We start from the raw sequence: 26,454 nt of genomic DNA on the forward strand, positions 1-26,454 counted from the left end.
TAAACATATGTAAAATAAAAGCTGCATTTAGTAGCTCAGTAGAAATAAAGGGAGCAGGTAGTGTTTACAGAGAAACTAAAGAGCAATATGAAAGGAATAAGGAGCTCTGGCAGCAACAGAAAGGAGCAAGCACAATGAGAAAGACTTAAAGGCTGGAATTGCCTAGAATGAGACTCAGGATTTTGGCATAAAAACACAACATGCAGCAATAATAAGCATTTAAGCATACCTTTCAGCTGTAATAACAGATCACCTAAACATGAAAATTTTTAGTCTCACTACATATTATATATTGATTCATGTTTGTATTTCTAACATAGTAAGACATGGCTTCACAGTCCAGAAAGATCAACTCAAAAAAACAATTGCAAATGAGAACTGCAAATCATATGATCATATTAGAAGTATATTCCAATGCTATGTAAATAATTGCCAGAATTCAAAGACTGATGGCTTAAATCTTGTAAATCATTCCATGAGGCTTTGGCCTAAGTCACCAAAGAAACAGGAGGCAGGAGAAGGATTTATTTTCTGAAGAAACAATGTTAAGCCTATCTTTGAATTCTGCTTTGAATTGTTAACATTTTTCCAGCATAAGTCACACAATAAATGGTAATTCTCTAAAACAACACTAAGCTCTTCCAAATCTCCCCAAAATGCTTTTTGTCATGATACCCATCTAAAACATGAACAATGAGCAGGCAGCTGTTGTGCTATGATCCGCATGATTCTGACTGCTCTCATCTCATTGTTTCCTTTTCCCATGTCTGGTGTATCCACCTGCTGCCTGTTTAGACATAGATTATGAAGATTTTGGCACAAGGATCATGTCTTTCTTCTATATTTGTACAACATCTGCCACCTAGTAACTGACCACAAACTGAATTTGTTCTCTTTCCACTGAAGAAAAGAATTCAGACAGACACATGCTATTGTCTAAAGGTAATTGAAATTTATTTCCCATTTTTCTTTCACATTCAGACAATCTACAAATTATTTCTTCAAGCAGATTGGTTAATCGGTCCATTTTCCTAGTAGCCATAAGTCAAGTGAGGCAGCTGAGTTCCACACTCTAAGAAATAAGACTTCTCAAATCACTTTAATTTTGCTCTGCAACTCTTAGAATTCAAAAAGCTTGTAATGAAAGAAGCATGGAATTAGAGTACCATTTTAACAGGAAAACAATTCTTCCAGCAATGTCAGATGAATATTGGCTAGAGTTTCGAGATCCATCACGCATCAAAGAAAACAGTAAGTCACATTTCTATACCTTCCACTCCTCAGAATAAACCAACGTTCAAGTATGGGCACACAGAAATAAAAGCATCCAACACAACTTCTGAGTTTCAGACTGGGACACCAAATTCTTACACAACTACTTTTACTTACTGGAAAGACAGAATTTAATTTTATTGCATTTTCTATCTTATTCAATAACATGCCTTCCAGAGCAACTGGATCAAATCTGATACTCAGATTCGAGCATAGAAATCAAAGGTAAATCACACCTGCCTCTAATGATCTCCCATGCTCATGGATCATCTACCGCTTGTTGTTCCACTTTCTATTTTTCACTCTGATATTGACAGGTCTTTCAGAATGTCCATAATGGGATAATTAGAATACACAAATTACACTTGCACCAAGGTAACAAGGGAAGGATAGTTGTGTACCCACATCAAAGAATTTCACCTGACATTTTTCAAGCTTTCTGGTGCATGTCTCATTTACAAGTACATTCCACGTAATCCATCTACTTTTTACTTATTAGCACCTTCCTTGACAGAATCACAGAAACACCAAGGTTGGAAAAAAATCATCAAGTCCAACCATTCACCTATCACCAATAGTTCTCACTAAACCATATCCCTCAACACAAAATCCAAACGTTTCTTGAACACCTCCAGGTTCAGCAACTCCTCCACCTCCCTGGGCAGCCCATTCCAGTGCCTGACCACTCTTTCAGAATAGTCGTATTTCCTAACATCCAGCCTGAATCTCCCCTAGCACAGCTTGAAGCCATAAGGGACTATAAGCTATAATAGAGTACTAATATATCATTTCTCTAGTCTGCCTTCAGAACTTGTTATTCAACATTAAAATGCAGCCAATGAAGGACTACAAAAATATCACGATACAGAAATCAAGTAAGGATCACCTTTTTGTCTCCCTGCACCGCACCTGCATACAGCAGATTTAACCTACTCAGTGCTCCCAGCGCCATGATACCTTCGCATCGTGTTCCCTTCTTCACCAATCACTATAGAAGTCACTGAAATATTGCTCATCTTAAAAAGATTCTCTCTGTGTGAGAGCAGGGACATAGCCTGCTTAGGCTGATACTGGATACTAGGAAAGCGTCACAGTAACCATAAAACAAAAGATGAATCATGGTAACAATAGGTGCAGCAATGGCAGTTATGTGTTTCAAGAGATAAGTTCAGATTCTTCCGTTGTTTGCAACCAAAAATATATACTCAGTTGCTCATCACTGATCACAGAGCATTGTATTCAGTCCATCTTTTTCTGTTTTTGATGATACTCAGCATTAGTAGACATAATGGAGAAAGTGGAAAAGGTACTAAGCAGACATTATATGGTCCTCAAAACACCTGCCTGTGCAATCAGATCCCTATAAAACTGTCATATTCCAAAGCTTCACCCTTGGTGAAGTCCAAATTACTACCTCCATTCTTCCAAAGACTACATTAAGTAATTCATAGAATACTCGCATACACAAGGAAATAAACAGATTATGCAAAAATGAAATACATATTTGATGTACATTCAAACAAACAGTTTCTATTCAGCTTTTTCTGTTTTGGTACACCAGTGACTACTAATAAATATTTCACAGAACAGACACTCCAAAGATCTCAGTAAATCTTAGAATGGCTTTGGTTGGAAGGGACCTCATGGATCACCTAGCTCCAACTCCCCTGCTGCATGCAGGACCACCAACCTACATATCTAATACTAGACCAGGTTTGCCCAGGGCCCCATCCAACCTGGCCTTGAACACCTCCAGGGACAGGGTATCCACAACCTCTCTGGGCAGCCTGTTCCATCGCCTCACCACCCTCTCCATCAAAAACTTCCCCTGATATCCAATCTAAATCTTCCCTCCCTCAAAACCATTTCCCCTCGTGCTGTCATTATCTACCCCTGTAAAGAGTTCATTCCCCTCAGGTACGGGAAGTCTGCAATGAGGTCACCCCGCAGCCTTTTCTTCTCCAGGCTGAACAAGCCCAGCTCCCTCAGCCTGTCTTGGTCAAGTAGATGCTCCTGCCCTCTAATCAACTGAGAGAGCTTAACATGCTCTGGTACACCAACAAAACAGTTTTCAACATTTTTTGGATCTTCTAATGGACACTATTGAATGAGATCTGTCAAGTCTGATTTATCGAGAACCAAAAGATGCATCTGAAGAGGCTTATACTTTCAGAACATACCAAATGGATGGAATTCCCATTGAAAACTCTCGTGCACTTTGGTCGCAAACTGAGGGAAAGCCATCCAATATTCCTTGTAACCATCTCTTACTTGCTCTGCAGTAAGGCAGTTACATATGTTCTTTTATAGCAAAGTTGTATTTTGAATTCATATCTAAGACACAATTACACAGCTCCCATAGGGCATACAATTTCTAGCAGGCTTTAGTGCCAATACATCTCCTCATCCTGAAAACTGCTAGGTAATGTCTTAGCTGTGATGGATCTCTGCTATTTGCATCATTCAAGTTTGCAGGGAGTCTCTAAAATTATTTTCTATCCCTCCAAATTTTCCATAATATTAAATGTCTCTGAAATATAACTTAAGGAATATGGCAATAGGTCTAATAATAGAGTGCTAGGTGTACAGTGCTGCAGTTATCAGTCAGTCACACAATAGAACAGGTCATGCATAGCAAACAGCTTCTTCATTAGCTTGATGGAATATATAGCATGTACGAAGTGACAATGCCGCTACAGACTATAAGGTGAAGACTCATCACAAAATATATCATCATAGACCAAATAATATGTGCCATTCACAATAATACATGAAACTCATTCTGAGAAATGCATGTTATTTAACAGTAAATGCATGAAATGCCAGTTAAAAAGTAATTCAGGTTTTTCAGGATGGACTTTTTTTTATTTCTTGAAAAGAAAAGAAGAAATGAAATTAGGAGAAAAATTAATGTTTCCCTGTAAGCTGCAAATTATAATATGACAGGCTTTTAATAACACTAAATTAGTCAGCACATTAGTGAGTTGTTCCCCAGTTCACTACCTAGCTCTCATGCTTTTCATAAGGAGATTGAGGCAGTCCTCCTAATATCATGAGCCAAGTACCAATCCTTTCATTATTCAAAAAGAAGTTCATTCTACTGGTTTTCCTTAGTTAGAAATGTTATTCCATATTCAAAATACAGAACTTTTTTCACGGATAGCAATACAAGACAATCATTTCTGCACCTTGCTCTTCCCTGTACCAACACCTGAATCACTGGACTCAGTGTATATATAAAGAAAGTGACTGCTGCAGTACAGAACAATCTATGAAGTAAAAATAGGGATCATCACAGAAGTGATGTTAACAGTAATCAGGAAATGCATCAGACCAAGGGTAGAATCATAGAACATTATCCACAGCATCTGAAGAAATTTTTCTTTAGCAGAAAATGTTATCTAAATAACAGGGTTGGTATACAGTGACTTTCAATGCTTTACCAGTGTATTTGAAGAAAAGATACCATTTATAACTAAGGAACACACTAAAGTGAAATAATGAGAATAGATTCAAGTTACTTCGCAGCATAAAAGCACAGCACTCTGAGTTCAAGCATAAGAAGGTATGTGTTCATATTAATCCTATATTTCTTTACAAGGATTTTTTGAAGAGCACAAAATGCAATTAGAAGTTTAAGAATATCGTCTCAGTCTGCAGTGATGATGAATTTATAAAGCCATAACAAAGGGTAAGATTCCTCCAAACAACAATATATCAGCCTCCTGGAACTCAATCTGTTTTAGCTATACACAGAAAAGTCTAACTCATTTTACATATTAAGAACAAATCCACATTACAATTTAATAATTATTTCAGTTTTGTAATTCATGACACAGAACACACTGAACACACCATCACTAATAGTAGATAGGCTTTGTCCCTGGAACACAGGGGCAAACATGAAGAAAGATTTGTAGTTACAAGAGAAGTCAGGCACTTCATGTAATCTTCACACAATACATTCAAAGCTTTTAGTCTCTCAGACATCTACTGTTGAAAACCAAGGACATGGATAAGGCCCAAAGATTTTGGTTTGATACAAGCAGAACGCTTGATGTATTACACAGCAGCAGTAAGGTCCAAGCATAAAGCATACACTAGCAAGAAGCCGTACAATGGCTCTGACTCACATGACAAGAATCTTCCTTAATCTAAAGAGCAACTGAAAGTAGTTGCCTCAGCCTGTGCACAGCTTGCGTATTGCCTCAGGCATAGCACAGTGCTGAGATCACTCAAAATAAATCCTCTATTCCAGTTCACCACAAAGTTGCATGAGTGCTCTGTGACCCTTACCTAATGTCCTGCCTCTAACCAGAAGCATTCTTCTGGACTAATACTATTCAAGCACCAGCTAGTCTCCACAGCAAAAAAACTAGACACAGAAAGTACTCTATTTTCCCCTAAAGTACAGTTAGTACTAACTTAACAGCTTCCTACTCACATTAAGCTAGAATTGATACATTTCTTAGCATGGAAATTTGATTATCAATTTCAGTGGCTGAATATTCAACAGATTAACACTATGCAAGTGTAACAATGATGCATCCATACTTAGATGTATTCTAATTTTATGTACTAAATTTGTAGGACAGTAATTTCTGAACTATAGGTATCCTAAGAGGTTTTCTAAACATATAGCAAAAGGTTGAAAACAACATTCCCTCTTACCGAGGACATATTTCAAAATTAATATAAGATAGCTATTTCTTCCTCAATAAATTATTCACATTTTGAGTCTATTTTTGTTCAACAACTTTAGTGACTTGAATGAATGGGTAGTATGCACCCTCTGTAAGTTAGCTGATGATATAGAAGTCCGAAGGAGTGGCTGACATATCAGAAGGCTCTGCTGCCATTCAGCAAGACCTGGATAGGCTGTAGAGTTGGGCAGAGAAGTTCATGCAGCTCAACAAGGACAAGTGGAAAGTCCTACATCTGGAGAGGAATATGCACATGCATCAGTACAGGTTAGGGTCTGTCCTGCTGGAAAGGAGCTCTGCAGAAAAAGACCCTGGTGCCTTGTGGTCAATAGGGTGGCCAAGAGCCAGTAGAGCACCCTTTTGTCCAGAAAAACCAATGGTATCCCAGAGTGCATTGAGAAGAGCATGGAAAGCAGATCAAGAGAGGTTATTCTCACCCCCTATTCTGCACAGAGGAGGCAAGGAGTATGGTGAACAGTGAACAGGCCAGGTTCTTTTTTGGTGGTTACCCAAAGTCAGAAAAAAGGGGCAGTGGGCACAAACTAAAACATAGGAAGTTCTACATGAGCATGAGAGAAAACCACTTTTAGAGTTACAGAGCACCAGAACAATCTGTCCAGGGAGGCTGAATATACCCAGAGAAGGAGACTGTGTAAAATCTGCTTGGACACCTTCACTTGTAACCTACTCTAGAGAATTTGCATTAGCTGGGATCTCCAGAGATCTGTTCCAATTCCTAAAATTTTGTTTTCAGTAATTCCAGTGGAATCACATTTTTTTCCCCTTCCCAAACCTTGTATTTTCCAATCAGGTTGCCTTCCTGCAGTCTCCTTCACAAGAGAAGGAATTGATATTACACCTAAAGAAAGAAAAATTTCATTATTGTTATTCCAGTGTCAGCACCAGCATAAACAGTCCCTCACATTTTTAATCACTTACATTAACCCTTTTCATGCCTTAATTGTGTACGCATTACTGTTCATGAGACTCCACCAAAAACTACACAAGATGACAGCTCTTGAGGAAAAAGGGTATCTACATGACCTCATGTAGTTTCCTACCCAGTTCACTAAAGATTTCCTTGAATAATTGTACTGACTTAATTAGTAAGGAAGAGAAAAATAAGAAAAGGAGACGAAAAAAGAAGAATAAAACATTGGAAGTTTCACTAACGTCAACTGTTGTCAAATTACAAATCTAGAGGCCATCTCTGAAGGCTGAAGGCCATCTTCACAAGGCAATTAATTTAAATTCTCTATGCAGGTACAATTTTGATATGCTGAGAATCAGGTCTACTCAAAACAATATTGCCATCCTGTATCAGCAAGCTATTATCTGGCAATTGATTTGTAGTTAACAGCAGAGCACTGCACAGTCACTGATCCTCTGGATAGAAGTGAATGCGCCCTTTTAAATTTAAAACAGCACAAAACCCCTGTTCCACTATGCTGACTTAAGAGCGAAGAAAAAAAAATCAATTTCAAAAGAATATGGAGGTCTCTCTGGAAATGACTCATTACTTAGGTCTTGAGATACTGATCAGTGCTGAGTAATCCATACATCTGTCATTAAGTAGACGAGGAAGAAGACAGGAAAGAAGATAGTAAAGAGAGAACAGCACTGCTTTAGAAGACTGGGCAGATTGGGAAGAACTGTGTAACTGTCTTGTCTGACAACAGTGGGAGCACCAACAAGCAGCTGTCCACCACATCCTCGATCAAGGAAAAAGGTCTCTAAATACGCCCTCTGTAGGCAAAGATAAGTGCACAAAAGACTACCTGACTCCTACCACTAGTCTTCATTTTAATAACTGCAATCCTCACAGATCCCAGAGTCTTACTACCAAGCATCAGCTGTCAGCAAAGCAGTAGCAGCAAGAGTGAACCATGATGTAAAATTTTGCCCAAAATTACAGAACATGGAAGCCAGTGTTTTGAAGGACACAGTAAAGTTTCTGCCAAATACACAGCCATAGCTACATATGAATTCATTTTAATGGAGCACATTGAAAACTTTAATTAGTCTTGTGCTTGAACTTTGTATATGTAAATATGCATACACACATCAGATGCTGAAATTACTCCTAACACTTAATTGACATCCTGGCAAAATAAAAAAATACAGGATTGTGACCTCAACATGAGTTCATTTGCAGGTAGTGACCTATGTCCTTGCCCCTTCAAAATTTGAGGTTTAAAGATTACACAATGCCCCGCCCACTAAAAAAAGTCTAAAGAGCTTTAAGTTCCCTGGTACTAGATGCATCCTTACTGAATTCACAAAATTTTGATCCTCTAGGCTGCTTTGCTGTCCCTCTTCAGTACTGGAGATCAGTTACCTCCCAGCATAGTCTTGCTTTGATGCACTACTGAGCAACATATGTCCTTAGTTATGGTGTTGTTTTGTTTTAAACAGGAAAAAAAAGCATCTTTAAAAGGGATTCTATTGCAGAGTTCTGTCTACCCCCTTTTTGAAAGCAGGTGGGTTTTGGTCTGTGGTTTGTTGTGTTTTGTTGTTTTGTGTTTTTTTTTTTTATCCCAAAGCCTCGTGACTAAAGTATAAGGCTACAGTTTCTAAATTCTTCTCTCCCTAAACATACAGCAAGAGGTAAACACTGGACTGGAAAATGTTTCAATGATATTGTTGCTATGGCAAAGCTTAGTGTAAATTTAGAGATTGGGCATACAGCCAAGAAGAGAATGGGAAGGGCTGACATTTCCCCCTTTGTTCTTTTCACAAAATTTGCTTTCTGCATCTCTTCTCAAGAACAGAAGAAATGTTTCAGCTTCAATTATTTCCACAGGAGTTTGGGGTTTTTTTTGTTTGTTTCCATCCCCTGCCCCCCGCGAGCTATTGTAACTTAAAGCTTTTCCTCAGTTCACAAAGAAACATATGCATATTCATAGTAGGTAATTCATAAGATTGTTATTTGTGCTGTTGATTTTCCCTTCTATTAAAAGAAAATAGACAGGAAGCTGGGAATACAAATCCAATGGCTCCCTTTAAACACCAGTCTAATGACAAAAATTAGGATATTTTCTGATAAAAGGTACCAGTTTATGGCTAAGAGCAGATTACTGGTCACTGCTCTAAACAAAAATTTAATAACTCATTTACTGTATCATGGCTTACATTTCATCATCTTTAACTAGTGTTGGGCAAGGTTTGTGTAATCTGATTCCATACTTGCATTCAATTAGTCTTAAACTTCAGTATAAACTGTAAATTTATACCTATATACTTATATTTAAGACCATTGTTTGTCAAAAAACAAGCTTATACAAGTGTATTTGTATATAGAGAAGTGCAGTGGGATACAAATCCAGCACAGGCTTTTATATATATATATTTAAACTATGGATGACAAAAAAAGTTACAAAAGCATATTAGATGACCTTAGAAACACTTTGACAGGCCCAGGAGACAGTTTTCTATAGCTCTCCAAGTACTAGCATTACTGAGATTGAACGGTTAAGCCAGTTTTATTCACTTCAAGACAGTAAAACCTATTGTCATGGTTTTGTGATTTTTGGTTTTCGGTATTCCACATCATAACATCATGTGGGGCAGTGGGAGTTTAACTGTTAATGCTCAAGCTCTGGGTACCTGCCTGGAAGAGAAGAACTACATTCCCCAGGGGACTTTGCAGTCACAGAGAGTCTCAAAATACAACTCCTGGCAAGGTCACCTGATGCGCTCTTCTTAGCCTGCTCTTCGTCGGCTCTCCCCCCTTTTCTCCCTGCTGCTCAACTGGACTGCGCATCTCACCTCAGCTCTCCGCGTTGTGGTGAGGCCTACCCACCTTTCGGACATTCTCTCTCTCATTATATTTGATTTATTAGCTTCAAATTTAATTATATTGTATTATAGTGTGTTATCTTGCATTCTGATAGTATATTTAGTAAATTAGTTTGTTTCTCCTCAGATCGTTGCCGCTGTTTTTAATTATTTTGGGGTCCCCTGTTCCCTTTTTCCAGAGGCGCGGATCTGTGGATCCCTCTGCCCCGCTAGTCACGGAACTGGGCCGAACCAGCCCGTAAACCGTTGACACCCATCAACAAAATTATGTCACATTCTGGAAACTCTGTTGGATACAAAAATTGAGTAGTAGTTCACACTGAAGAAATTAGATGCTGAAAAGAGTTTATCCGCAGGTGTATATGAACACACTTCTGAAGGAAACAGACATAGTATCAAATGTGACAAAAGGATAATAATACTAAAGAATTGAGTATACCAATTACAGGATCCAGTGTCAACTGGCCCCCTCAAATTGCAAAGGTCTTGACTCCGGAGCCTAAGTCATGACAAGGAGATGGAGATTAAGTTCTTCACTTCACATCAGGCTGTCTCACTAGAAGATGCGTACATCAACACACTGAAGCATGAATTCCAAAACAAAGTTATCACAATTACACAACCACCACCAATTCCCATTTTCAGCAAATGGAGTTCCCTGTGATTCCAGGCATGCTGGCTTTCCTCAGTCAGCTTGGTAGCTACAAGAACGATCTCAGTAGGCCTTAATATAACATGAGTTCAGGCATTGTGTAGACACAGGCATAGAGATCTCTTATATTGCTGAACACTTAGTACAGTCCTGCTCTGTGTACTACAGCTGAGGTTAGGTTTCAATTCAGCCATCTAGCCTCAAGGAACACCCGCAGAGCTGTTACCACTGACTGACGTACAGCCTGCAGGATTTTACACCTACTGCGTTGTCTCGAAACTCTGTTGCCTTAACTTCACAATCCAAAAAAGCTTCCCTACCTCAAATCGCAATGATTCTTGAGGTTAAACATATCTAACTCTTCACAGTAATTCAAAGCCTCAATCTGCTATAACAGAAAGTAAACTGAGCTTAGTACCTGGCAACTACAACCTGATTTACATCTTCACAATTCCAAAACAGGCAATTTTAGAAATCCATCCTTTCAAAGCTACCAAAGCTTCCGTTTTGTGCAGATTATGAAATGAAATTTAGTTTAATTGCAAACATCTTCTACAGCAATGTAATTATCTGCCAGTTGTGTCTGGAAAATGCATTACAGAACAAACAACCTCACATCAGAAAGAAAAGGTTTGCACTGTTCCACTGTCACCTATGCTCTAACAGTAAGCAGCTGAGAACCTCAACTTCAAAACCCTTTCATGGAATGTCCACAGGACACACCTCTCAGTCAGGTTTGCAGCATCAAGGAAATTCTTAGAGAAGCATCCTAAAATTCTGGAATAGTCTAAATCAACCCATGAAACAAACAAGATAGCATTGATAGGAAAAAGAGAAATCAGTAGGCTTATTTACTGTTGCATAGTAAATAAGATATAACAAAGCAGTTAGAGCTATCAGTGGGCAATATTTTTTTTTAGGAAAATATGAAATAGAAGTACAAGATACCGCTCATGAACTTCAGCTTATACATAAGGACTGATAATTGGTCTCTACCCTTAGACACAAGGAGAGTCATTTTCCCTACTATATGAAATTAACTACCCACTGGAGCAAAAGTATCTGTAAAGATACTCTAGAAGAGTGACTTGATGCATCTACAGGCATTTTCTGATGAAAGCAGTAGCACTTCAAGGTTTAGTAATATTTTAAATGGGAAGTTACAGCACTCTGCTGAACTCTGCTGAAATGACAGAACACTGACTGCTTTGAGAGTAGCACCTTATTACGTGATAGCATTACATATATAACAAAACCATGTAATGAATAATAGCAACACAGAAGGGTTTATGATTGCTGCAATCTGTTTAGCCATCTGCCCAAAAGGCCATGTAATGAACAATTTAAGGCCACACAATGGCAAAGTAGGGACCAGGCTGTATAGAAGAATGTGTAATTAATGAAAAAGTCTCATTCATATCTTACTGAAAGAAATGTATTTCCATAATAAAACACTGTAGCAAAGGGTTGTTATGACCCTTTAATGGACATCTCAGACATTAAAAACCTCAAAGGACGTTAACTATTAACACAGTTTTAAAACATTAGACCACTTTAATAATAATAGTCATAGAAGCACAAACCCCCCTTCACCGTACAGTGAAGGAGGACCCCCCCTTCACAGAGGGAGACCTTCAGACTGCAGACTTTGTTTCTACAATTTTTATTTCTTAAACAGTGTAATCTGTCTTTTAGTGACTGCTTGTGTCATCTACACAAATATTTGTTACTAGCATGATACCTGATGGCAAGCTAAGTTCCAATATCTTATGAAACCAGGAGAGAAAACTTTATTAACATATGAGGTAATCTTTTTCTGAAATTTTGTCACAACTTACTAGTGTACAGACAGATGGAAAAATCTTCATTACCCCATCTACATCCACAATTCCTAATTTAGAGGACCCTACTCAACAACTTTCAAATTAACAATCCTACCATCTACTTAAATGCTTTCCCAAGTTCAGTTACATTGAAAGGAGGTTTCAGCTGCTTGAATACAAGCTTGCAGTATTATTTTCTATCTTTTATCTACAGCTACATGCACAGTACTTTACTACTCACTACAGCATGCTCTGGAACTTAGGGCAGAGTCCTAGAATATAACTGACCATTATTGTTCTCCTTTTCAGGACATAATTTTAATTTAAAGGACTCTTAATCCTTCAGAAAGCTGCCATAACCAAACCTGGAATAACCACAATTCAGTTTAAATATTACAGAAGTTATCTACCCTCTTAAGAGATTTAACATATCTGATCTGAGGCTTTGACTTGAGAGGTAGCAGGAATTGAGCCATGGGCAAAACCTAATAAGAGTTTTAAGGACTCTGTAGCTTGAATTCTTGTTCAGTAACAAATATATGGGTCCCCATATCCATCAGCTGTTAATGATGATGAAATATCTGCCACCCTGCCATTGCCAAGGAAACAGTAACTCGGTTAGTTATAGCACCATATTAATAAAGTAACTGTTGAAGCATTTTTAACTTCAGCTACCATCTCTTCAATTGAAAAAATAGACATGCATTTCAAAGAATTCACACATTTTCATTTTCTCACTTGCTAGATTTGTAGGATTCAAAATGTAGTCACTTTCTCATTATGAAATATATAGCACTCTTAATGAATGACTGCTGTGCTTTAACTGTAATAGAATATTTCTTTCCTAGTGCTTCCGCCTTTAACACCCATACGATGTAACAATTTCCTTTTGAAAGACAATACACCACAGTCACCAAATACCTTCTCGCATCCAGCTCTGTAGCAAACCTAACCATTAGCATCCAGAGGAAGAAGCAAACTGTTAGGCCAGTCAACTTTTATACACTTTCTGTAGCCGTAAGCTATGAAATTCCACTTACAGATATCCCATCTAAGCCTTCTAAGATCTTTACCTGTTGACTTCTAAATTTTTTTTTTGCCACCTTTCAGTTCTAGTTTATCAGATGATAGCACAAAAATGACAGCTGCACCACTAGTCTCAGCCTGTTCACATGTAGATATCCTGAGCCAACAATTTAACCACTTACAATATTATAACCACAGCACTGAAAATTATTATTTTCAATTACTGATACCCTGAAAAATAGTAACCACATTTAAGTCCAGTTCTATACTTAGCTAGCTAATAATATTTTGAAGAAAACAGGTGGATATTTCCTGGACAAACAGACCCAGAGGTATGTGTTAAACATCTATTGAGTAGAGACCAAGACATTGCAAGAGGATTTACAGAAGCTGGGATGGTTGTTAAATGGCACATTAACTTTTTCTACTGTTCATAACAGAACTTGAACAGCCCTAGACTCTGCTAAGTGAGCCTCATAATGAAAAGCTTCTGTCCTCAATTCACAGCATAATTAAAATGAAATACATTGTTTCAGTGCTGTTCTGAATAGGCAGTCATTGCTATCATGCTGAATAGATAACCTGCTTGCACATATGGAGAAAGACTATTATAGAAGAACCACTCAAACCTCAACATTAGTAAGAGAATATTCGCACTCTTTGCTTTCCATTTTCTCTCCACACATTTGACATATTCACTCTGACAATGTCCAGTAAAGTTCCCAGTTTCTTCAAGGGTTTAGTATTCTAGTCTACATCTTTGCATTCTCTTCAGTTACATGTACAATTTAAATTTATAGCTTTACGCTGTGAGAAAAAGCTTAGCCTTGGAGTTACAGGAAGTTACCTAACAAATGTATTTGCAGGCAACAGGATATGTCAGCAGGAATTGCTGAATGAGCATCGTGAATAATATCTGATGAGCACTGGAAACAGGGACATTGCATGGATTCCTCTGCCTCCCCAAAATTACTTTAATGACAAAATCAGTTTTTGAAAATGAACAGCTAAGAACTCAGTAGTCATACTGCCAAAGCATCACAAATTCTCTTGCATACAGTATTACTGCAGCCTTGGAAACAGCCAACCCACAGTTGACAGTGGCTTCCCAACTGACTCTGTAATAGATAAATTGTTGTTCTTGTTTGAAACTGCTTCAGGCAATATTAATTTTCAAATTTAAAAAATAACCATTTTGTATGAGGCTGTTCATTTTTCACATCTTTCCACAGAAATTAGTCTCTCACGTAAAACTCTATAGAAAAGATTTCAACATTTCACAGGTAACACCTCCCCAAAATCATGTTCCTTAAGTAATCCAAACAAGCGTAACTTTTACTTGGAGAGGAATGCTGGACAAACATGCATGCTCTTCTTCCTTCACCATTGTGTGCAAACATGAATACAATCCCTCCCAAACTACTTCAGTGACAGTATAGAAATATATGAAAACAAGGGTCACTTCCTAATATCACAGTCAAATCAGTCACGATTCAAAAGAGTGAAGAGATGTTTTACATTTAATTTCACCAAGTTATGTCTCTACACATTCAGACATTAATCAACCACAATGACAGTTTTAACTCTGTATGCTAGATTTTCATTTTACCAAGCTATTCCAGACTTCCAGCTATAATGATCTAGAACCACCTCTACCACTATACAGTGCTCCAAAATCTACTATAACTAACTTTAGTGTGTACCTCTAGGCTGGTTGCAGCTCCACAGGCATGTAGACACACAGAAGAGAAATCCACTTGCAATTGCTCATACCCAAAGTCACCATCACAATGCTGCAACACTTTTGTATACAACTGGAGTCAGGCTGAAACATGGTCTTCCTTACCCTGGTGAAATTAAAAAGAGAAGCCTTTCAGAAAAACATCAATATATGGATAAATTTCAAGATAGTGTTACTGGAGTAGCTGAAAGGGGTCACAAAAAGGAGACCATGCAGATCAAAGAACTGAAGTATACTTGCAAGACAGACAAAAACAAATCAAAACAAGGCAGACTTCTGGCATCAGTGAAGCTACTTGTCAATATCATGGGGACACAAGAAGCTTCTCCCAGCTGAAACGTGCAGTACATAGGTAACTGAGGACAGATGTAATTGAAGATCAGCTGCTACACCAGTTCTCTAATCAACACAAGCAACAGAGGCAGTCTGAATTCTAGAAAATTCTAGAAAATAAGGTTACCCTGCACATTGCAGGGAGGCATTTCACAGCACTGCACTCAACCACTATGTAGAACATAGGCCACAGCATTTTATCCTAGCATTTTATCAAGAGCATTTCACAGCATTTCAAAGCTGTATTTCAGGTGAAGTAGTACAGTAACAGACAAAAAATTCCACTCAAAGAACATGATATAATACTAACTCACACTGGTGCAAGAATTCACAAAATTTATTAGCGTGGCAGGAACAGAACAAACTTTGAATCCTTCCTACTCAGTATTTGTCAATATAGTAAATTAAGATGTACAAAGAAAACTGTAATTTTAAGAAATGTTGTTTTATGATGTCCATGTTATTACATAGCAGAATCATCTTGTCATTTGCTCTAGAGTACATAACTGTGCCTTTCTGAGCCAGAGAAGAAATATTCTGTCAGTTTTCTTCTGTTTCTTTAGGTTGATGGGTTTTGCTTGTTTTTTTTTTTGTTGTGTTTTTCTTTCCTTTTTTTTTTTCCTTTACATCTAAATAGGCATCTCTTCAGTTTCCTGTGCACAAAAAAATATCCTTCAAAATAAATACTTTACTATTAACAAATATTAATGTAAACTACTACAACTGACTCCTTCCTTATTTTGTGTTCCACTTAGCAAGGCTCCCTAAAGCCCTTCTATTATCATCTCACAGCCAGACTGACCAAAACAGCCCAGGAAGGAGGCTGAACATGGCCTCAAAGTTCAAGGGCTGGGTAGCTCATTGATGGAAAGTTCTTGGATTTGCCAAGGAAGGGGGCACAGGGGTGACTCCGCAGAGCTCCACCTGCCTCAGGCTGCTCATCAGCTTGCTGCAGAGAGCCTCACTGTGAGCCTGGACTTTACACACACACACACACACACAAAAAAAAATGCACACTACAGAAAGAAGCAGCTCACAAACAGAGACCACTTCATTTACGAAAGTGCTTCAGGCAGAGGGACTCTGCCTCTCAAAAAGCAGCATGTACATAGCCCTGCAGTACTAGAAGCAGCCAGCCTCAGTGAGTTTCTGTATTCTGGGAGCCTGAAATCTGGCACTGCTCAGAGCACCATGACGCCTCCACAGTTCACAAGTGCTTACTGCCACAGTTGTCCTAGATTCTCAGCAGGCAGCCAGAATGAAAACCAATTATAAATGGTAACTCAAAGGCCAAATACACATGCATCTTTTCACACACATACACACACCAAGTACAGGCATATTCCCAAATGCTGTAACTAGATATAATCTCCCATATTTCTGATTTCCAATAGTTTAACTGGTGCCGATTTCACTCAAACATTTTCATGTTTATCACAAAAGTTTCTCAAATTGCAATAAAAATAAAGAAAAACTCTAAGTAGAATATTCGTTAGGGTGCATATATATATATGTGAATTAGTGGTGCAAAGCTGTAGATGTTTTTTGTGAAATAGTGCAAATGTTTTAGCCAAGTGCCACAGAAATCTGACTTCCCAAAGAAGGCAAACACACATAAGGAGACAGTTACTACTTATTCCATATCGTCTTTGATATCTCTTTAACCATTTCTAAGATTCTGATGGATACACCAAAAATAAATTTTTATTAATATAAACCACTATGCAAATAAGCTGTTAATGAAATATTTTATTAAATTACGTGGAAAAAATACCTATTAAGTTACTGGATTATATCAGGTATCTTTCCGCATTTAATAAATTGTGACTGTGTAAGTAAACAGAGTATAAAAAGCTAAAGACAGAAGTTCAATAAATTCAGAAATGGATCAGCTTTTCCACACAGAAAACAATTCACATACCAAATAAGAAGATATCATTTATGTTAAGAAATAATGAAGTTCATAGTATGTTGTAACGCTCTAATGGAGCATGGCAAAGCTTCTGGCTGCAGCAAATGAGAACGAGCCCAGATACAGCAGCTGCAGAAATGAAGGAAAAGAGCTGCTTATCTTTGGAAAGCCTCAGGTAGACAAGGATCTCCAGCAAGAAATGCCCTTGCCTCCACTGCCAACACTTAAATGAGGTCTGGGAAGGAGTGGATACCAACTCCACCCTTTCTGTCACTCCAGGACATTGCATGCACCTGAGCTCCCGTGGGTTGCCCCTGCCTTCCCACCAGATGCTCAATCAGGCCATGACTTAGCAGTTCCACTACATATATACTACAATATTGTTCTAATGCTTTCACAAATTACTGCCAACATTTTCATTACATGATGTCAGAAAGCACGGAATGTATGTATACATGCACCACAGATCCAGGAATCACTAAAACCAGCTCCTTTGCTCATAGCAAAGGAGTTTTTGGTTGCTAATCTTAAGATATCTTACCATGTGCTTACAAGAGCCATAAGCCCTGTACCTTACATACCAAGCTCCCAAACCCATGCTGGTGTTCAGCAGCTGCTTAGATACTCACAAATTTTCTTCTTATGACACAAACAGGAAGCATGAGATCAAGACATAGTACGCATGAGATGAGCCTCCCAGAATAAAACCTATAAACAAGAGTCACTTTTCTAACTGTGCTGGATCACAGCATCACCAGCCTTCTTTGACTAAGAACCAGGAGAACTTGCACTGCTTAACTCCAAAGCTGCAGCTAGCACAACACAAAGGGGAATATCTAGTCCCCACCACTAACAAGCCAGGCCACCCACACCACACTAATCACACAAGTCTGCAAGCCCACGCTGCTGCACTGCAACAGGAAGAACAGGCATCATGGCTGTGGTAATCCCCCACACTAAATACATCAGGGCAGCCTCAGATCGATGCAGTGCTGGGACAAGTTCTGTCAGACATCTTATAATGGGCTCCAGGGTGAGGCTGGTGGCAGGAACCACAGGTGCAGCCTCTGTGACAGGAGGCCTGGGCTGCCTTGTGCCTGGCACAGCCAGGTCTGGAGGGTTCCAGGTGGTTCCACAGTGACCCCAGCATGAGGGGCAGCTGAACCTCTGTCTCAATATTAAAAAAAGACAAAAAGCAGCACATGCAAGGGGAGCCTGCAGCACATATCTAGTAAGGTCAGAGAACAAGGCATGAAGATGCTTCAGACTCTGGAGCAGAAAGCCCCCACAACTTGTGGAGAAGACCACAATAGAGGAAGCAACCACAGCGTAGCCATGAGGACGCCATGAGTGGGGGGGAACTTAAAGACTGTAGCCTGTGGGAAAGGCCCTTGCTCAAGCTGGGGAAATGCATGAGGATGTAGGTTTGGCAGAGAAGCGCTGTTACAAGCTGACCACAAAAACTCCACCCCACATCATGGAGGAGTAGGGTTTTGTTCCTCAACACTCAGATATTTTAATGACAATAAATGAGATATATCAATATTTCCCAAATTTAATCTTCCCCAAGATGATGGCTGGGGAACAATCTCCTGGTCTTTATTTCACCCTAGCATTTTCCCTGCTATTTATTCATTTTGCAGGATGAGGAGAAGGAGCAAATGATCATTGGGCTGGGCATTTGGATGCATTCCCAAGTCACCACACATCTCCAGCAAAATGTCTTATCAATTTTAAACCCTGTAAACCACCACTGGTTTGCAGTTGATCTACAGAGTTTGCAGAATGAAGGGGACACGTGAACCAACTGCCAGGACTGCTGCATAACAAAGTTTGCCTTGCAAACCCATAAACATTTATCTGGAATTTGAAGTATATATTCAGAAGCCTTTGCATACACTTGCATTTACCTCTGCCAGTCTTTCTTCACACTTTAGATAATGCTGAAAACAGGACTAGCAAGTCAATCAATACAGAGCTTGTGTTAGTGCAATAACAGAATAATCACAGAATTTTATCAGAAGCCATATGTGAAAATACATTAGCTTGTAGGTGGCTTCTTCTACACAAAGTGGGGAGTCATAACATAATACCCAGTGATCAGGAGGGATAAAGGTACTGTGGGATGTTACTTAAGAATACCAAGTACACAGAGAAAGCCCTACTTTTTCCGGGAAAAAAAGGCTATTGCAGGGTTAGGTTGGTTTATTTCCAGCCAAACGTATTCATCCGACTGCACAAGCCACAAGAATTGGCAGAAAGGAAGCTATCAAGCCCCAGCAGTTCTAGAAGCTCACATTTTTTTCCATCATACATGGACAAGACATAGAACTGCACTCATAAACAACATTTCAGGGTGTTAAGACATATTTCATGGAGGGCAGATCTGGCTAAAGCAATTTATCAAATTAAAATATTCAAGCCAATAAAACAAGGTTTTCAATAAAAATTAGGAGTTTAATTCAAGATGAACGTTTGTCTAACTACAAACATACCTAGAATCAGTGTCAGAACAGACCAAGAAATAATCAACCATAAACACAGTGCTCCTGATAAATGCCTGTTTAAGCCAGAGTTTAAAAAAAAAAAAGAGGAACCAGCTCTACAACCATTTCATATTATACATTTTCTCCCTGCTGAGGGAGAAATAGTCCTCTGGACAGAAGTCAGAGCCAATTAACAGATGATAAAACAGAATAGATAGTGAACACATGTAAACACTCACTGCAAATAGAGACAGGCAATTATAATTTAAAGTGATCACTAAAAAGCCCTTACAGAGAATTATCTTGACAGGCATGCTTTACAGGTCTGCTCATCTAAGCTTTGAGCCCCAATTATGCTTGCAATTGTTCCACTGCTTATTCATGTTCGACCTTTAGAATTTAAGCTTAAGAGTACTAGTAAGTCTCAATCAACTCAGTTACTTCTGCATCAGCCACAGGCAAAGACAGCTTTTGCTTACTTCACTTAAGTCTCTCTCATCTACCTTTGCATTCCCCAGTCCCCAGATCAGCTTTTAGGCAGTCCCCAGCAAATTGCTCGGTCTCTCCTTTTCCCTATAGTATTTTAAAAGTTCCCTCTGATCCCAGCAGCAAGCCTATAACCACTAATCCTCTCCAGACTACAGAAGCAACAAAAAGAAATCACTAGTATTTTCATCATTTTTCTGAAGGACCCTTGACATTTTCTAGAGTATATTTTATCACAGCAACAGTTTCAGCTCTAGTTAGTTTCCCAGTTCCTGCCCTGTTCAGCATAATCTGACAGAACGGAACATGGGTGAAACTAACTGTGCTTGTTAAAAATAAACATTTACATTCATCTTCACACTCACGCTTTTTAGAAAAAAATATAGCTTTATTGATAGAATTAATATATATTTTAGAAGCTTGGTAACAAATTAAAGCCCATCACTGAAGTACTTTTTAATTCTGTACTAAAATTACACTTCTGTTGTGCATGCTTCATTCACGTAAATTTGTTTTAAGTTATACTGTATTTTTCCTTATGTTTCTGTAAGAAATAAACCAAGGATACCTTACTTTTAACTATACAGACTCAAGTTAATGTTATTGTAGGTTTAAGAGACTCAGTGGTCCAGTGTAGTAAATAAAATGCTTTAAATCCAAAAATTAGCAAACTAATATAAGCCTTCAAATATTTAAGTTTGTAGTACTTCCGCTGCAATTTCTAGTTTTAAAACACAAACAGAAGATTCCTTAATGCTCATTGATTTCTTGAAGCTGCCTTACGCATACTAAACTGCTTATTTATGCTCCTGAAGTAATAAATAAGTGAAGGACTGTACTCACACATTCTCCTTTCCAGTAGGTATAACATGCAAACTAGCTAAGTAATGGGAAATACTAGGTGTACAAAAACACAGGTTCAAACTGAGAGGGAGTGAAAGGATCCAGAGGAACCAGAGTTACATTATAAAAATGCTCATCACACAACACTTGATGAGAGCAGCTCCATCCACCTTCAACCCCAACCCACACATAAGTATGTTGGTGAAAATCACCATCAAGCCAGATAATGAACTCACATTTTCAGGACAGATACAGCCCAAAGAAAGCAAACAGGTCCATAATGATAGGACAGGTCTGCAGCTAAGTCAGAACATACATAAATAGGCTATTACCTAGTCCATCAGAATCCACAGACGAGAACGGAAATGACTATAGCCAGGATGGAGAAGAGCACTCCTATAACATTTCTCAAACAAGAACCTAAGGCCAGTTGTAAGTTTGAAGCAGAGTGCCTTAAGTAGGCAGCAGGTGGGAGGACTCAGGTGAAGCTGGTCAGGGCCATTAGGGGCTATCAGCACTGCAGAGCACCTGGCACAAGTTTTCTGGAAATCAGTGGCATGATGCTTTGTGAAGCTCACCGTTTTGAGACACACATCATTCACTGTGAAGATCTGAAAACAACTAGAAATAAATCTTAATTTGATATTAGTGTCCCTATTCATCAAGATACCCTTAATTTCATTTTCTGATTAAAGGAAAATAGAAAATTAATCTTTTCTGAAAACGTTACAAAATTTATACATTTCAGTATGCCTAAGTCTTTCCTACATGATAGTTTAGTAGCTCTGTTAGTATTTAGGATTTTTAAAGCTCTTTTATGGCTTAAATCTGCAACTTTTCCTCATGCTGCAAGGTACAGAGAAAATGCATCTTACTATGCGTATAATCAATGAAAATTACTATGTGTATGCTTACATACACACAGTGTATGTAAAATTATAAATTACTATGTGCGATGCTTACCTGTGTCATGGGCTCGCTCAGGAAAGACCAGGGGAGTGAATCTTCCAAAGAGAGAGAGATCCTTCCCCACTGGTAGTCAGCTCTTAAATGGGTCTAGGAGAGGTGCAGCCAGGCTCCACCCCTTCCTGCAGCACAGGTGAATTGCTTTCACCTGTGCTCCCAGGGCTGACTCATTGCTTGCCTCAGGTGATTAATCAGAGGTTCAGGCCGTGACTCAGCAGTTCCCATACACTATGCTAGTAGAAACATCCATACAAATTCTTTTAAAATCTACCCCACAAAAAAAATCTTACAAGGTGGAGAGCTATGAACTTGACTCAGCTAAGTTGTGGTGAAAGATATTTCAGATTTTTTATACCTAAGATGAATGGAGTGAGGGGAAAAACAAAGAGGACAAACAACTTATCAGCCGGAAGCAATCTGCACTGCAGCTGCTACAGGAGAATGAGAGGTCAGGGAGTTAGAACAAAATAGAGTCCAGCTGCTATTTCCCTGACAAGTGGGAAAGGTTGCTCCACTTCTGCAACCTAACAAAATAAAAAGATTTCAAACTTCTCTTGGAGGAAAGAAAACAAATTATTTTGTTATCTAGAAGATACTCAGAGTATACTCAGAATACAGCTAAGGTTGTACTTGAGTATAATTTGGGAAAAAAGAAAACACAAATCTTTTCAACCCAAGAAGAATCAATCCATTCCTCAATCTGCAAAAGCAATGCTTCACAGAAACATGAAAGATAATGGAATTCAGAAGAAGTTCTAACTGCAAATGTCTCTAAAAACGTTCCTCTCATATATGTTAAATGACTCAAATAGTTTCTATATCTTCCATCCTAGCAATTCCTCCATTACTGCATTTTTCCTTGACTTTGTTGAGCTTCGCTGTCAGCAGTTTATTTTCAACTAATTTAAGATTACAAAAAAAAAAAAAAAAAAAAAAGTAATTTCTGCCCTGTTCCTAGCAAAGCACATTTATAACAGCAGCCTAAAATACTTCAGCAGAGCCAGAAACTAAAGGTCACTTTCTTTCTAAGAGTGCTGCATATTTTCTGAACCCTGCTGTTGGACTAATTCAGAGAAACTGCAATCACTGAATTAACCCAGTAAAGAAAGAAAGGAAGAATATTTTCCAAATCTTGTCCAAGTCTCTTTTAGAACAACAAGCATGTCTTTAATCCCTTATTTAATAGGATTCGAGTGCAATATAGTATGGACTTTCAAATACCTTTTAAAATTAATTTTCTTCCTATTTTCTAATTTTTCCTTTCCACAACAGACAAACCAAGTAAACAGTAGGAAGGAACAGCCTAACCTATACAGGCATTAATACTACTCAGCATTTTAAATCTGAGCAATTAACTCTGGAGCAATTAACTCAGAGTAACAACTTACTTCACAGTGTTTGGGAAATGACACAGTGCGCAGCTATTTTCACAGCTGGTCAGTTTTAGAACATTTTATAAGCAAGAGCTTTTAATTCAAGATCAATTGTGATCTAATTCATATATGATTTTCTAATGAAGTTAGTTAATGAAATAGTAAAACACATTTTTAATTCCCAGTTTTGTATTTTGGCTTGATTGTCTCCATATCTTGGCTTAGCACAAAGTAACCAAGTTGTCTGCACACAAAATTCAAAGCAATGTTGTCTCAGTTTTAAGAGAGTTTGAGGACGGATGCATCACATGTCTCAAGGATATATTGACAGTGGTAAAGAGAAGATAACTGATAGTGCATGAACAAAGCCACTTCCCTGTTCCCCTTTAATTTGATTTAAAAATTAAAACTGGATAATTACTATATAACTCTTATGTCAATTTCATTTAACACCAACAGAGCAAAGGATGTTAAGCCTCTGCAACAAATCAACACCAGGGTTCCCCAGCAATGGCTTTAATAGCCACATCTGTTGCAAGGATTAAAATCACCCTGCAGCAGTAGTGCAGAACATTTGGCTGTGAAACACTGAGTAACGTCAGGAGGAAGCCTCAGAGATGCTGCAACATGCTGTGGTGGTCCTTGGGAAGTGACAGGGTGGGATAGTGAGACACTTGGTGTATGTTGCACAGCTTTATATTACTAGATACTACCAAGTGCAGAAGAAGATTGTGGCCACATCCCTTTTCCGTTCCCTGAAGAAAGTTTTTTGGAACAATTAATTTGCACTTAGGAGTAGATGCACCAAAATTATCAGAGCTCTTTTTGTGACCCTCTATGTGGCAGATAGAAGAAAATAACAGATGTAAAGAAAATAGAAAAAAGCAAGAAACAACAATGTTAAATGACAGTTAACCTTAAGTTAAAAACAAGCAAAAAAGAAAAAAAAAAGAAAAAAAAAAAAAAAACATTCAGGAGCCATGGATAAAAAATAACACTTTGTCCCTTAGTCTCCATAATAACACAACACAGTTACTGAATGAAAGTTGTAAGAAAAACATGTGCTAGTAAGAAAACCCTAACAAGAATATGGACAATGAAATTCCATACGTAATTCATGAGTTTCTCTCCCCAGGTACTGGGTGAGATCACTGGAATATTATCAGAAGTTCACAAACTTTTCAAGAGATGGAGGATCAACTCCAATAGGCTGATCCTTTGGTCCAATGGAATGAACTAGATTTAAAGAGATGCCCTTACAAACTGGCATTCCTCTTGCTATTTGCCTCTTTGTTGATGCCACTGTATGAAAAGCAAAGTTTGGCAGCATGGAAGAAAATAGCAGCTTTGGTTCATTTCTCTTCATCTCTTTTTCCTCTTTGCAGAAACATTTGCTATTCTGTTGTGTAAGCATAACTGATTTAATTTTTGACAAGATGCAATTTCATGGAGAGAGAAGCTTAAAACTCAATTATGGTTTACCTTGTTTTCAAAATCCCTTGAGTTTATATCAGTCCTAAAAAATACTTCTAAAAGGACTTGATGAAAAAACTGTGATGTGTGTCTTTCTATTCCCATCAAAGCTTAAAGACAGAAAGAAAGGACACTTTCCTCAAAAGCTCACAGAGTATAAGTGCACCTAAAACTACGTACAAGACTTTTGTTCTTTACGTAGCCAATGCAAACCTAAAATGATTCAACTTCCCAAAAATAACCCAGATTGATGCTGTGACATGGTCAGAGAGAGGTCAAACCCAGCAGTCAAAAAAGAAAGCAGTGCTTTTCACAACCACTGAAACCTTCACTTTGTTGAGTGTTCTTTATCTGTATTTCTAGAGAATTAACACTCTATATATCTATATACTTCATAGGTCTTTACCACTGGACACATGACCTACATTCGTATCCTTGCTGTTGATGCAATTCTATCACAAAAGAGTCATGTAAACACAAAAGCAGACTTCATTATGAATTAGACATCACCAACTGCATGACACAATTGAACAACTTTATACCAAACGACAGAATCTGCTGTGCCATAATGAGCTCTGAGTAAAGGAAGTCCTCATGTTGCACAACATACTTGCCACATACTGCAAAAAATATAGGGGAAATTATTAAGTGCAAATCAGCATTAATGCAATAAGGCAAGATGGAAAAAAATTTGGAACTTTTTTTTGGTTTTTTTTTGGTTTTTTTTCTTTCCCTCCAGTGCTTGAGAGTTGTATTATAAGAATAAAGTTTCTGGAGACAGGAATGAGATATGAGATAAGCTTACTGAAAGCTCCATCATAATGAAATTACAGTTTATTTCCTAGGTGAGTACTTTGGAGAAAAGATGTTTATGGTGGTTCTAACCTGCCAGCAGGCAAATGGCTGACCTCCACAAAGAGCTAAGGGAGGGGAGCTAATGCTACTGCTCCTTATAAAAAAGGGCTTTTGATTTGGTTCGTGATTAGCCAAATGCTACAAATCTCACAATGAGGAAAGTCACACTTTCTGCAATGCTAGGGATTCAGTAGAAGCCCTTGTGGTGTAGCCTTACATTTCAAAAAGGCATTTTGTTATTTATTTACTTATGAACAGAGGAGTAAATATACTTCAGGGCATATGCAGAGGATGCTCAAGGACTCTTCAGCAGGCTTAGATTGCAGCTAAGGGTAGGTTTAATCTGTGCATCTCACAGCAGACTCCCAGGGAGCATGTACCATTCAAGAATCAACAGAAAGAATGAGCAGGCTACAGGTTTCTCTGTGGCTCTCCCAAGAGTTGTGAATTCCACAGATGTTCCCAAGATATGGCAGTGACTTTAACATACTGGCTAAAATCTTAAACTGTCAATTCAGATCTGACTGGATCGTGATTAATTTACTAAAGTAAGAAAGAGTATGTCAAAAGTGACAGTGGGTGTTGAAGCAGGCGACTGCCTCATGCTGTTAATTACTAACACTATTTGTGGCAGCGAGAAACTATAACAAGATGCCATAGGCAAGTCTCAAGAAGGTGCTACTGGGTAGCTATCAGTGTTTGCCCTATTTCC

The 26,454-nt window shown here is 38.3% G+C and overlaps 1 long non-coding RNA gene across 4 annotated transcripts in view; it reads right to left on the minus strand.

Annotated features, from left to right (window-relative positions):
* Window positions 1-26,454, minus strand: part of LOC149916830 (uncharacterized) — a 225,335-nt gene that overhangs the window by 177,902 nt on the left and 20,979 nt on the right. For all 4 annotated transcript variants that reach the window (XR_016469190.1, XR_016469191.1, XR_016469189.1 and 1 more), the window contains exon 2: window positions 14,978-15,121. This is a non-coding gene — a long non-coding RNA (uncharacterized LOC149916830). The remainder of the gene's footprint in view (window positions 1-14,977; window positions 15,122-26,454) is intronic.

The sequence above is a fragment of the Phasianus colchicus genome, chromosome 9 (genome assembly GCF_987193195.1).
Source record: "Phasianus colchicus chromosome 9, bPhaCol1.hap1.1, whole genome shotgun sequence".
In the NCBI taxonomy this organism is placed as follows: Eukaryota; Metazoa; Chordata; class Aves; order Galliformes; family Phasianidae; genus Phasianus; species Phasianus colchicus.